We start from the raw sequence: 12,406 nt of genomic DNA on the forward strand, positions 1-12,406 counted from the left end.
AATGCAAAAATCTTGTAAGAAGTTTCCATTTTTAATGCTAACACATGGATTATGCATATAAAGAAAACGCCAATACTTGAAATTAAATACTTGGTTGATAAAGTCCAAACATTCGTTCCAACCAGATATCTCCAAAATCTTTAATTTAATTATGTTATTTATTTATATAGATCTCTCCAAAATCTTTATTTTACGTATATTCAGTTGGCTCGGTTTTAAAGTTCCGCTCGGGCTGTTTGAGAGTGAGAACGTAATTTTCTTTTCAGAAAAGAAAAAAAACCCGGAACTATTGGTTATTAGTTTGGGTTGGTTATATTTTGGTTCGGTTCTTGAATTCGATTGGTTTGGTTTTGGAGCGAGGCGTAAGCAAAACCAAATCGTAACTTCCTTAATGTCGAAATACACATGTAGCAAACACACCAATTTTCTAAAGTATAATGCTATTAGTTTAGTTAAAAAGTGTGGTTAGTATACATATTGCAACACATTATTTTTTACACGGATGACCTTAGGTCTCTTGATTGTTGATAAATACACCAAACCAACTTCTGAAAATACTCCAAATCAATCAAAACAGTTATCTTCCTGATAGAAATTGTTTATAATTCTAAATCTTGGCAATAGCTAACCAGCTTCACTTCCTCCTGATTCCCTTTTTAATTGGCTCCTTGCCACGCCATCCCCATGATTGACATGGCGAAAGTGCTCGCACAGTGGCCGAATGTTATGGTCACCGACGTCACCACGCCATTAAACGCCGTTCGATACGGTTCTACTCTCCAAAAACACATTCATTCTGGACTCCCAGTGCGTTTTCTCGAACTCCAGTTTCCAGAGACCGAGAACGGACTACCAGAGGGATGCGAAAGTGCGGATGCTCTACCTGGTTTACATTTACTTCCAAACTTTGCAACTGAAGTGGAGATGTTAAAAGAATTGCTCGAGCAACGTTTTGAATCATTAAGTCATCGTCCGAGTTGTATATTATCTGATAAATATATGCCATGGACAGATGAAACCGCGGTAAAGTATAAGATTCCAAGGATTATATTTGATGGAATGAGTTGTTTCAAACAGTTATCAAGATATTATTTATACACATGTAAGTTTGATGAAATGCCCGAGACAGGGCCTTTTATTCTCCCGGGGCTGCCCAACCGGATTGAGATAACCCGAGCTCAGCTTCCACCCGAGTTCAATCAAATGAGAGAGTCAAGATTTCATGTTCGAATGAGAGAGACCGAGTCACGAGCTTATGGGATGGTGATTAATAGTTTTGAGGAGTTGGAGCAAGAATATGTAAAGGAATTTAAGAAGTTGAAAGGTGGAAAGGTATGATGTTTAGGACCGTTATCGTTGTTGAACGATGATGATTTGGGTAAACCAGTAAGAGGAAACAATTATTATGATGATGGTCAACGTTACTTGAACTAGCTCGACTCTAAAGAATCGGAATCAGTGGTGTACACGTGCTTTGGTAGCAGTAGTCAGGTCACGCCTTCACAGCTCACCGGGCTCGGGTTAGCCTTAGAAGCATCCAAATCTCCATTCATATGGGTGAATAGAGCTGGTGAGCGAGCTCACGAGGTCGAGAAATGGATATCAGATACCGGATTTGAAAATATTGTAAAAGATAGAGGTCTCATCAAAAGAGATTGGGCACCACAGGTCCTAATCTTATCGCACCATTCAGTTGGAGGGTTCTTGACACATTGCGGGTGGAATTCAGTCTTGGAAGGGGTGTCTGCTGGTGTCCCTATTATCACTTGGCCGCAGTTTGCTGAACAGTTCTTGAATGAGAAGTTAATCATTCAAGTGTTGGGGATCGGTGTGAGTGTTGGTGCACCTGTTGCGGTACATTGGGTTGAGGAGGATAAATTTGGAGTGACCGTGAAGAGCGAGCTGGTGAAATCAGCTACAGAAAGAGTGATGGATGTGGGACCCGAAAGGAAACGAGAGAAGAAAGAAAGTGAAAGCACTCGGGACGGTGGCAAATAAAGCAGTGGAAGGAGGGTCTTCTCACCATAACTTGACATTATTTGTACAAGATGTGTTGGAACATGCAAATGTTTGAATCTATAAGCCATTGATTTGAAACCAGTGTTTCCAAATTATTGTCAAGAATATGTACCAAGTATCAACCTTTTTGAGTAGCACCTATATAATATACGAGTTGTGTTTATATAGTAAGTTGTAAGTGTTTGATTACAACTCGGTTTGGTGAACGAAATAAACATTAGCATCAAATGAGTTTATGATCTATAATAGTTTTTATTATTTGATTTTTATTTATTTTAAGTTTGTTTGTTGGTTATTATTTCTTCTTGTTACACATTGATCTTATGCTTTCGTCCCCCGGGGCATGAGCATAACCGCTTCGATACCAATTGTTGAAAATCAAGCTTAAAAACATGAACAAGGAATTTTATCTCAACCAACATCAACTCTTTTCAACTGTTTATTAAAATTTTCCTGACACTAATTACATCGGCCCAACCAAATATTTATATTAAATAACTTACTAATCAAACTCCAAATTTCTAGTAATTCAAACAACTAGATAAAGATGCAATTAAATCAGACTATGAAATCGGGAAACATACCAATAAATTAAACTATCTCTTGACTCTTTTACGATTCATCCTCTTACGACTTTTAGACATTGAGTAATTAGCATTTAACTTCATTTGTTTTTGCAAAATTCCAGATGCAAAACTGTTTGTATTAAGATATTTTCATTTTAAATACAACACATGGATCATGCATATCAAGAAAAAGCCAATACTTGAAATTAAATACGTGGTTGGTAAAGTCCAAATTCGTTCTAGCCAGATAGCTCCAAAATCCTTTAACTTATGTTATTTATATATACTACTGGTTCGGTTTTAAAGTTCAGTTCAGGTCGTTTGGGAGTGAAACATAACCAAAAATGAATTCTAGTTTTCTTTGTTAGAAAGAAATAAAAACCCGAACTGTTGGTTATTAGTCTGGGTTGGTTGTATTTTGGTTCGGCTCTTGAGGTTCGCTTTAAATTTTTCAGTTTGGTTCGGCGAGGTTGGTTTTGGAGAGACATAACCAAAACCAAATCATAACTTCCTTAATGTCGAAAGATACATTTAGGAGCTATATGAGTTTAGAAAACACTCCAACATAGATTGTAAAGGTGAACCTTTAACTTCTAAATATAGGTCGACTAAAGCGCTCCATTTTTCTAAAGCATAAAGTTATTTTAATTAAAAAGTGTGGTTAGTGGAGGACGGAAGTATAATATAATGTATCTTGTAATTTCTTAATGCAAAATTAATGTAGTCCTTGTAACAAGACAATATCATTTTCATTGTTAATATTGCAACTCACATGGATCACGTTACAAACTTATAGATGCGTGTTCTAATGGTTGTTTATAAATAACCACCAAACCAAAAACCAAATCAAAACAATTATCTTCCTTAATCTTGACAATGATTTCTGAATCAATTAACCACCTTCACTTCCTCCTGGTTCATATTCTAGCTCCCGGCCACATCATCCTGATGATCGACATGGCAAAATTACTCGCACAACAACCAAATGTTATGGTCACCATCGTCACCACACCGTTAAACACCCTTTGATACGTTTGTACTCTACAAAAGCAATCTATTCTGGACTCTCCCAGTGCGGTTTCTTGAACTTCAATTTCCAGGGACCGAGAATGGACTACCAGAGGGATGCGAAAGTGTGAAAGTGCAGATGCTCTACCTGGTTTCAATGTATTTCCAAACTTTTCAGCTGCAATTCTACACAATACATATTGCAAGAAAGACTGGAACAAAGTTTTGAATTGCTAAATCCTCGACCATGTTGTATTTTATCTGATAAACTCATGCGATGGACCGATGGCACAACAACAAAGTATAAGATTCCTAGGGTCATATTTGATGGAATGAGTTATTTCAAATAGTTAGCTACCCATCATCTGCGTGCATCCAAGGTGTTATATTCCAGGGTTGCCTCACTAGATTGAGGTAACCCGAGCTCAGCTGCCGCCTGAGTTCAATAATCGTAGTGTTAGTTATATTGTCAGTGGTCAACAATAGTCAACTGTTACTAAAGTCAACTGGTTACAATAGATCAGGGGTATAAATTGTAACTGCTTCATACTTTGAAGTTTGGGTTGAAATTACAAAGATCAGAAAACATGAGGGACTACAGATGAAATAAGTTTGCTACCTGACCGTTTGTTACATTTGTGGATAAAATACTTGTAATTAGGGTTTCATGTTAGATTTTAGTTCTGATTCATTTTCGTTCTTGTAATTCTGCAATTGGTTTTCGTTCAATAATAATAATCATTTGATTTTTGTTTATCATTATTCTTGATTCAATCATATTTAACAATTGGTATCAGAGCCTCGTGCTCTCGGTTATGAAAGTGGTTCAATTAATCCGTGAAATTGAAGAAAAATATGGTTTCATCGAAGTTCAAACTAGAGAAATTTGACGGTAAACATGATTTTATTCTTTGGAGGGTTAAAATGAAGGCGCAATCGGTACACCATGGAGTCGGGGACGCACTCGCCTGAGAAGACAAACTGTCGGCAGACTTAAGCGATAAAGAAAAGAAGGAGAGAAGGCTCACAACGCCATTATTCTGAGTCTCGGTGATCGTGTTCTACGCGAGGTGTCTAAAGAAAAGACGACTGCAGGGGTTTGGTTGAAACTGGAAAGTTTGTACATGATCAAATCCTTAGCAAATCGTTTGTATCTCAAGAAGAGGCTATACTCATTCCAAATGGTTTCTGAAAAGACGTTAGAGGATCATACGAATGAGTTTAACAAGTTGGTGTTAGATTTAAGAATATAGATGTCGAAATTGATGAAGAAGATCAAACAATATTGTTTCTGGCGTCACTTCCACATTCCTATGAAAATTTTGTTGACACACTAATGTTTGGTAGGGATACTTTGTCAATGGATGAAGTCATGGCTGCAATTAACTCCAAAGAATTGCAAAAGAAGAATAAAGGCAATGATGGTTCTGCACATGGCCTGTATATTAGAGGAAGGGCAAATCAAAGAAACCCTAAGTCTAAGATGCCTAGCAGATCCAAATCACAAACTAAAAGAAAGTGTTATATATGAAACTCTGATAAGCACTTAAAAAGAGATTGTCCAGAAAGGAGAAAGAAAAAAGGTGAAAGCAGTGGTAATAGGAATTCAAATCCATCTCCTGAAGGTTCTCAAGAAGGTTATGATAGTGCTGATGTCATGATGTTATACAATGGAGATGTTAAAGGAGAATGGGTTATGGATTCTGGGTGTTCATACCACATGACACCAAATAAAGATTTCTTTGATAAGTTGATACTTGAAGATCTTGATTCTGTACATTTAGGTGATGACACACCGTGTAAGATTCAGGGACATGACAATGTTTCTTTGAAATTAGAAAGTAGAGCCATGTTTACATTGACAAATGTGAGGTATATTCCTGAAATTACAAGAAATTTTATTTCTCTCGGTAGTTTTCAAAGTAATGGACATGGAGTTAGTCTAAGAAATGGAAAGGCTAGATTTGTGAATTGTTCTTTGATTGTAATGTCTGGTACTAGGAAAAGGAACAACATCTATGTATTAGATGGTTGTATTGAACAAGGGTCAATTTCTATTTCTATTTTAGATGACAAGAAGGGTAATTCTGTCATTCTGTGGCATAATAGAATTGGACACATTAGTGCAGAAGGGCTGGTAGAATTGAATAAGAGACAAATTGTCACACCCCAACCTAAGACGGAAATGCCGAGGTGTGAGCTGATTGCTCACAGCTCTCAAGGTACTATCATGCAATAATTTAAAGGTGATAGTATCTATTTAATTTTATTAAATATCCAAATAAACTCAAATACAAAGTACAACTCATTTGAACACACAATGAATGCAAATCTAAGTCTTTATTATAATTATTCTAACTTAATTCTTCACTAAGTCTTCATAAATCTTGCAACTAGTTCGAACAATAACCTGCATATGCGTATAAAATAGAAAGGTTTGTCAACAACACATGTTGAGTGAGTAAAACACCAGTTTGAGACACTACAATAATAATATATAATAAATAAAGAAAAATGCAAACTGCTCCTGTGAGATAAGCAATTTAACCATAGCATATAAACAAATCACACAAATATAACTATAGGGCTAAACCGTTTCCATGCGTCGGTTATTGGTTATCAAAGATGAGTTGTCAGTTATCTCGATGCCAGATGAACTGGACGATGGCTACTACGAAGGTCGTATGATCGTATTATAATGAGAATTTATTGGACCTCTCCGAAATGTATTCAAATAAAGCAAGTAAGCAAATAGCAAGTTAGGCATAAACTGATATACACACAAGAATTGATAATAGATAAATAATGTAAATACGCATATGTCCCTAAAAGATTTAAAATAAGTAAAAAAGGGAGTGATTACACACCTCGATGATTAAGCGAGTAAAATGAGAGAATGATTAAACGACTAAATTTAACACGATGAGTTATCTGACCCAAACAGACCTGACTTATACTTAAGAAAATAGAGTCATAGTCGTCGGAATCAATCCAAACGGATGTATAGAACTCCGGTTATGAGATTTTCAGCAAATAAGCAAGCTGGTACTGACCAGAATCCGAACCGCGAGTTGGGAGTCGTGTTTCGGTCAGTACACTCAAAATAAAAAAAAAACGAAAATTCTTCTTGCCCGAAAGGTAAGATTTGACCACAATATAGAGAAATCAAATAGTCAATCTTGTTGACTATTTTGTCCTTAAACGGGTCGGAGTCCAATTGACATGGTAAATCCCCTCACAACCATATAAATTGATTGAAGGCTTTTGTAAAATAGATAAAATCCTACAATATTGAAGAAGACAACTTACCCAAACGAGGATTGGAACTAAGAGAAATTCATGGTCAACGAGGTCTTGAAGCTTAAAAGTCAACGACGCGCGGCTTGAAGAACTTGATTAATCATGAAGAAACCGACAATGGAGAAGGATAATTTCGAGGTAGGGGGAGGATGCCAGCAGTTTTTAGGGTTTAGAGGTGCGTTTTTTTATTAAATTTTGGGTGTTTTAATGCATTTATGAAGAAGTCCACTCGATTAGGAAACACAATAAGCTATTAATGAGAAAATCTGGTATAATAACTAACCAAATTCAGTTCGTACAGCAAGAAAATGAATTAATATGTTTTAAAACATTAATTTAGATATCTTGGAGCTTAAGTTTCGTTAATTTAGTTGAAAATATGCGAAACTAGTCCATGTACTTCCATAAATGCAATTTTTAGCCGTTTTAAAGGTTTTTAAGCATAGTAATGACGAGTTTGAAAGTTATATGAATATAAAATAAGTCTAACAAAGTTAAATACTAATAAATATAATATTTTAGTAATATTAATGATCCAAAATATATTCCCGAGTCGGGTAAACGAATACGAATTCAAATACGAAAAACCCGAGTTGTTACACAAATTTTCAAGGATCTGAGGATAATAGATAGTAAATTCTGTGAACATTGTGTCTTAGGAAAAGCTAAGAGAATTCAATTCAGAAAGGGAGTACATAGTACCAAGGGTATATTGGACTATATACATGCAGATCTTTGGGTTCCTGCTAAAGTAGATTCTTTAGGAGGGGAAAAATATTTTTTAAGTATAGTAGATTACTACTCAAGAAGAGTATGGGTGCATGTATTAAAACAAAACGATGGCACTTTTGATAAATTCAAAGAATGGAGGGCATTGGTAGAGAATCTGACTGAAAGAAAGATTAAGAAACTTAGGACTGATAATGGTCTTGAGTTATGTAATGGTTGGTTATATAAGTATTGTAGAGAGAATGGAATTGCTAGGCATATGTCAGTTCCAGGTACACCTCAACAAAATGGTTTAGTTGAGAGAATGAACAAAACTCTCCTAAACAAACTTAGGTATGCTTATTAGCTCTGGAATGCCCAAAATTTTTTGGGCAGAAGCAGTGTCCACTGCTGCTTATCTTGTCAACAAATCTCCTTCTTTAGCTATTGACAAGAAAACACCAATGGAGATGTGGACTGTTGGTAATGGCAGTTATGATCATTTAAGGGTGTTTGGGTCATTATGCTATGCTCATATCAGTCAAGGAAAGCTGGAACCAAGGGCTGAAAAGTGTATTTTCTTGGGGTATCTTGAAGGAGTGAAGGGTTATAGATTGTGAAGGTTGGATGATAAAGGTCCAAGGATTAAGATAAGCAGGGACGTGGTGGATTTTAGATAAAGTGTCATGTATAGAGATGTTGTTAATACAGGAAAAGGAAAGGGTTCTTGGGATAAGGAAGTTCAAATTAAGGTGGAGGATATTGTCAAAGATGTAACCGAAAGAAATGAGGTTACAAGTCAAGAGGGTTCATCTAGTAGATCTCAAACTGGTTATAGTCTTGCAAAGGAGAGAACAAGAAGAACGATTAAACCTCATTTCAGAGTTAGAGATTCTGTAGATATTTCTGCATTTGTGTTTCATATTGCAAAAATGGAAAATGTGTGTGAACCTTTGTACTTTAATGAAGCCATAAACTTAGTTCATAAAGATTTGTGGATTAAATCAATGGAAGAAGAAATTCATTCCTTGTACCAAAACAATACTTGGGTATTGGTAGATTAACCCAACGATCAGAAGCTTGTGTCATGCGAGTGGATTTATAAGGTGATAGAGGTATACCAGGAGTTGAGAAATCAAGGTTTAAAGCGAGGTTAGTGGCTAAGGGTTTTACACAAAGGCCCGGTATATATTACAATGAAATATTTTCACCTGCTATTAAACATACATCTATAAGGGTATTATTATCATTAACTGCTTTAGAAGATTATGAATTAGAACAGCTTGATGTGAAAACTGCTTTTTTTCATGGGGTGTTGGAAGAAAATATCTATATGAAGCGGCCTTTGGGTTTTGAAGAAAAATGTAATGAAGATAAGGTGTGTATATTGAATAAATCATTGTATGCTTAAAACAGTCTCCAAGACAGTGGTATAGGAGATTTGATGATAACATAATCAATTGTGGTTTCATGAGAAGCAGTTATGACAATTGTGTGTATTTCAAAGAGTATAATAAAGGTAATTTTGTGTATCTTTAGTTGTATGTGGATGATATGTTGGTGGCATGCAAAGTTAAGAATCAGATAGATGCGATAAAAGTTTTGTTAATAGAAGAGTTTGACATGAAGGAATTAGGTGTTGCAAGGAAAATATTGAGAGTGGAGATAACAATAGACAAAAATAATAGAAGGTTATGGCTATCACAGAAGTCATATGTGGATAAGGTGTTAAAAACTTATCATATGCAAAAAAGTAAAGATGTGGTAACTCCATTGGCACAACACTTTAAACTTTCAAGTCAAGATTGTCCTAAGTGTGAAGACGATGTGAAGTATATGGAGAATATTCCATATGCTAGTGTGGTTGGCAGTCTTATGTATATGATGGTTTGTACCAAGTCTGGCATTAGATATGCTGTAAGTTTAGTGAGCAGGTATTTATCCAATCCTGGTAAAAATCAATGGAAGGTAGCTAAGTGGATCTTCAGGTATCTTAATGCTACAAGAGATTGTGGCTTAGTGTTTGGAAGAGGCTGTGATGGGTTAGTGATTCAAGGTTTTGTGGATGCTGATTTTGCTAAGGATCTGGATAAAGGCAAGTCGATTACAGGATATGCATTTATGGTTTTGGGCTGTCTAGTTAGCTGAAAAGCATCATTTCAACATGTTGTAGCTCTGTCTACAACACAGTATGAATATATTTCTTTAACTGACGGAGTTAAAGAAGCAATTTGGTTAAAGGGTTTTGTGTCTGAGTTGGGCATTAATAATGTGCAGGCTGTGGTTAAGTGTGACAATCATGGTGCAATACAGTTATGCAGAAATAACATATTTCATGAACGTACTAAGCACATTAATGTAAACTTCATTTCATAAGAGAGATTGAGCAATCAAAGGAAATTAAAATATTGCAAGTGGACACAAAAGACAATGCTGCTTATATGCTTACCAAGATACTGCCAAGTTCTGATTTTGAGAATTGTTTGTGTATTTTGGGAATTTGTTGAATTGCACTAAGGTGGAGATTGTTAGTTATAGTGTCAATGGTCAACAATAGTCAGCTGTTACTAAAGTCAACTGGTTACAATAGATCTGGGTATAAATTGTAATTGCTTCATACTTTGAAGTTTGGGCTGAAATTACAAAGATTAGAAGACATGAGGGACTAAAGATGAAATAAGTTTGTTACCTGAACATTTGTTACATTTGGGGATAAAATACTTGTAATTAGGGTTTCATGTTAGATTTTAGTTTTGATTCATTTTCGTTCTTGTAATTCTGCAATTGGTTTTCGTTCAATAATAATAATAATTTGATTTTAGTTTATCATTGTTCTTGATTCAATCATCTTTAACGCGTACTTTTGCAGTTCAAGAAGTACTTAAACATGTGAGAGAAAGCGAGTCAAGAGCTTATGGAATGGTGATCAATAGCTTTTAGGAGTTGGAGTATGAATATGTTATATAATTTAAGAAGTTGAAAGGTGGTAAGGTATGGTGTCTAGGACCATTATCTTTGTCTAACAATAACAATTTGACTAAAGGAAACAATACCTCCAATGATGGTCAACGGTACTTGAAATGGCTCGATTCCAAGGAACCAAGATCAGCGGTGTATGCGTGCTTTGGTACTAGTAACATGGTCACCCCTCCACAACTCATGGAGCTCGGGTTAGCCTTAGAAGCATCCAAATCCCCATTCATATGGGTGATCCGAGCCAGTGAGAGAGCTCAAGAGGTTGAAAAATGGTTAACAGAAACTGGGTTTGAAAACAGAATAAAAGATATAGAACTTATAATAAGAGAATGAGTACCACAAGTCCTGATCTTATCACACCTTCAGTTGGAGAGTTCTTGACATACTGTGGATGGAACTCAGTCTTGGAAGGGGGTGTCGGTTGGTAATCCTGTGATCACTTGGCATTAACAGTTTGAACAATTCTTAAACGAGAAATTAATCATTCATGTGTTGGGAGTCGATGTGAGTGTAGGTGCACCTGCAGTGATGCATTGGGAAGAGGAAGATAGAGTTGGGGTCACCGTGAAGAGCGGGCAATTGAAAACGACTATAGAGACGGTAATGGATGTTGGATTTGAAGGAAATGAGAGGACAAAGAAAGCGAAAGGACTCGGGATGTTGGTGAAGAAAGCAGTGGAAGAAGGAGGGTCTTCTCACCATAACCAGACATTATTTGTACAAGGTCTGTTGGATCTTGAAAATGTTAGAAGCCATGAGCCATTGATCTAAAACTAGTGTTTTAAAATTTTAAGCAATGATGTGTACCCAAGTATCCACCTTTTTCGAGTAGCAACTATATAGTATATGAGTCATGTTATATTGTAAGTTGTATGTGTTTAATTATTGTGTGATTTAGCGAACTAAGTAAACATTAGTGTTTTGTTGGAAAATGTCCACCTTAAAACAAGCACAACTCTACTCCTTTTGAAGCAACAAAAAACACAACACAAATACGTTTGAACAATATAGATCATGTGACAAACAATCATAGTCGGTTTGCCCCAACTATTTGATATGAATTCCATCATTTGTAGTCCTAATTTTAGCCTAGATTTCCCCCATTTTAGTATTTTTAAGTTATTTCTTTTTTTTTTCTCTTTGTCAAAACGAGTGTATTTTATTTATGTAATTTTACCAATTAATTAACATTAATTAGAATACTTTTATTTATGTATCTTTAATTGCATACTTACACATATGAATTGCCCAAGTCAAAGCATGTTGTTTCCTGAGGCTCCTCGACCGGATTGAGATAACACGACCTCGGATTTCACCGAAGTTCAATCATAGCCAGTTCACAAGTGAGAGACTTGAAAAAGTGAGGGAAGCCAAGTTTATGGAGAGACCTCTACAAGTCCCCTTAGTCCATAGTTGCCCTTTCTAAAAAGGGGGGTTGTGGACTTATCATGGGCTTTTGGCTTTTATTGTATTCTTCCGCCGTTTGTATTCCGCTCGTCTTTTTTATCAATATTGTCTATTTGGGTGTCTGGTTAATGAAAACCATTATTCCCGACAATTAGTTACTTAACAAGCATCAGTCAATATTTTAAATATCGTGGTTTTGTATTTTGGCGGGTTATTTTTGAAAATCATCTCTTGGCGGAGCCTATGTGTGGCGGGTGATTTTTGAAAATCACCCTTGGCGGAGCCTATTTTTGGCGGGTGATTTTTGAAAATCATACCTTGGCGGAGCCTATTTTTGGCGGGTGATTTTTGAAAATCATCCCTTGTTGGAGTCTATTTTTGGTGGGTGATTTTTGAAAATCATCCCTTGGCGGAGCCTATTT

The 12,406-nt window shown here is 36.0% G+C and overlaps 2 pseudogenes; both read left to right on the forward strand.

Moving 5' to 3' along the window:
* The first annotated feature begins 611 nt into the window (after window positions 1–611).
* Window positions 612–2,074, forward strand: LOC143592146 (UDP-glycosyltransferase 1 pseudogene; annotated as a pseudogene).
* A 1,387-nt stretch (window positions 2,075–3,461) lies between these two features.
* Window positions 3,462–11,348, forward strand: LOC143592152 (UDP-glycosyltransferase 73C6-like; annotated as a pseudogene).
* The last annotated feature ends 1,058 nt before the right edge of the window (window positions 11,349–12,406 follow it).

This window comes from Bidens hawaiensis, unplaced genomic scaffold, assembly GCF_021521415.1.
Source record: "Bidens hawaiensis isolate Kalapana, Puna unplaced genomic scaffold, B.hawaiensis_p1.1 tig00040547_1, whole genome shotgun sequence".
In the NCBI taxonomy this organism is placed as follows: domain Eukaryota; kingdom Viridiplantae; phylum Streptophyta; class Magnoliopsida; order Asterales; family Asteraceae; genus Bidens; species Bidens hawaiensis.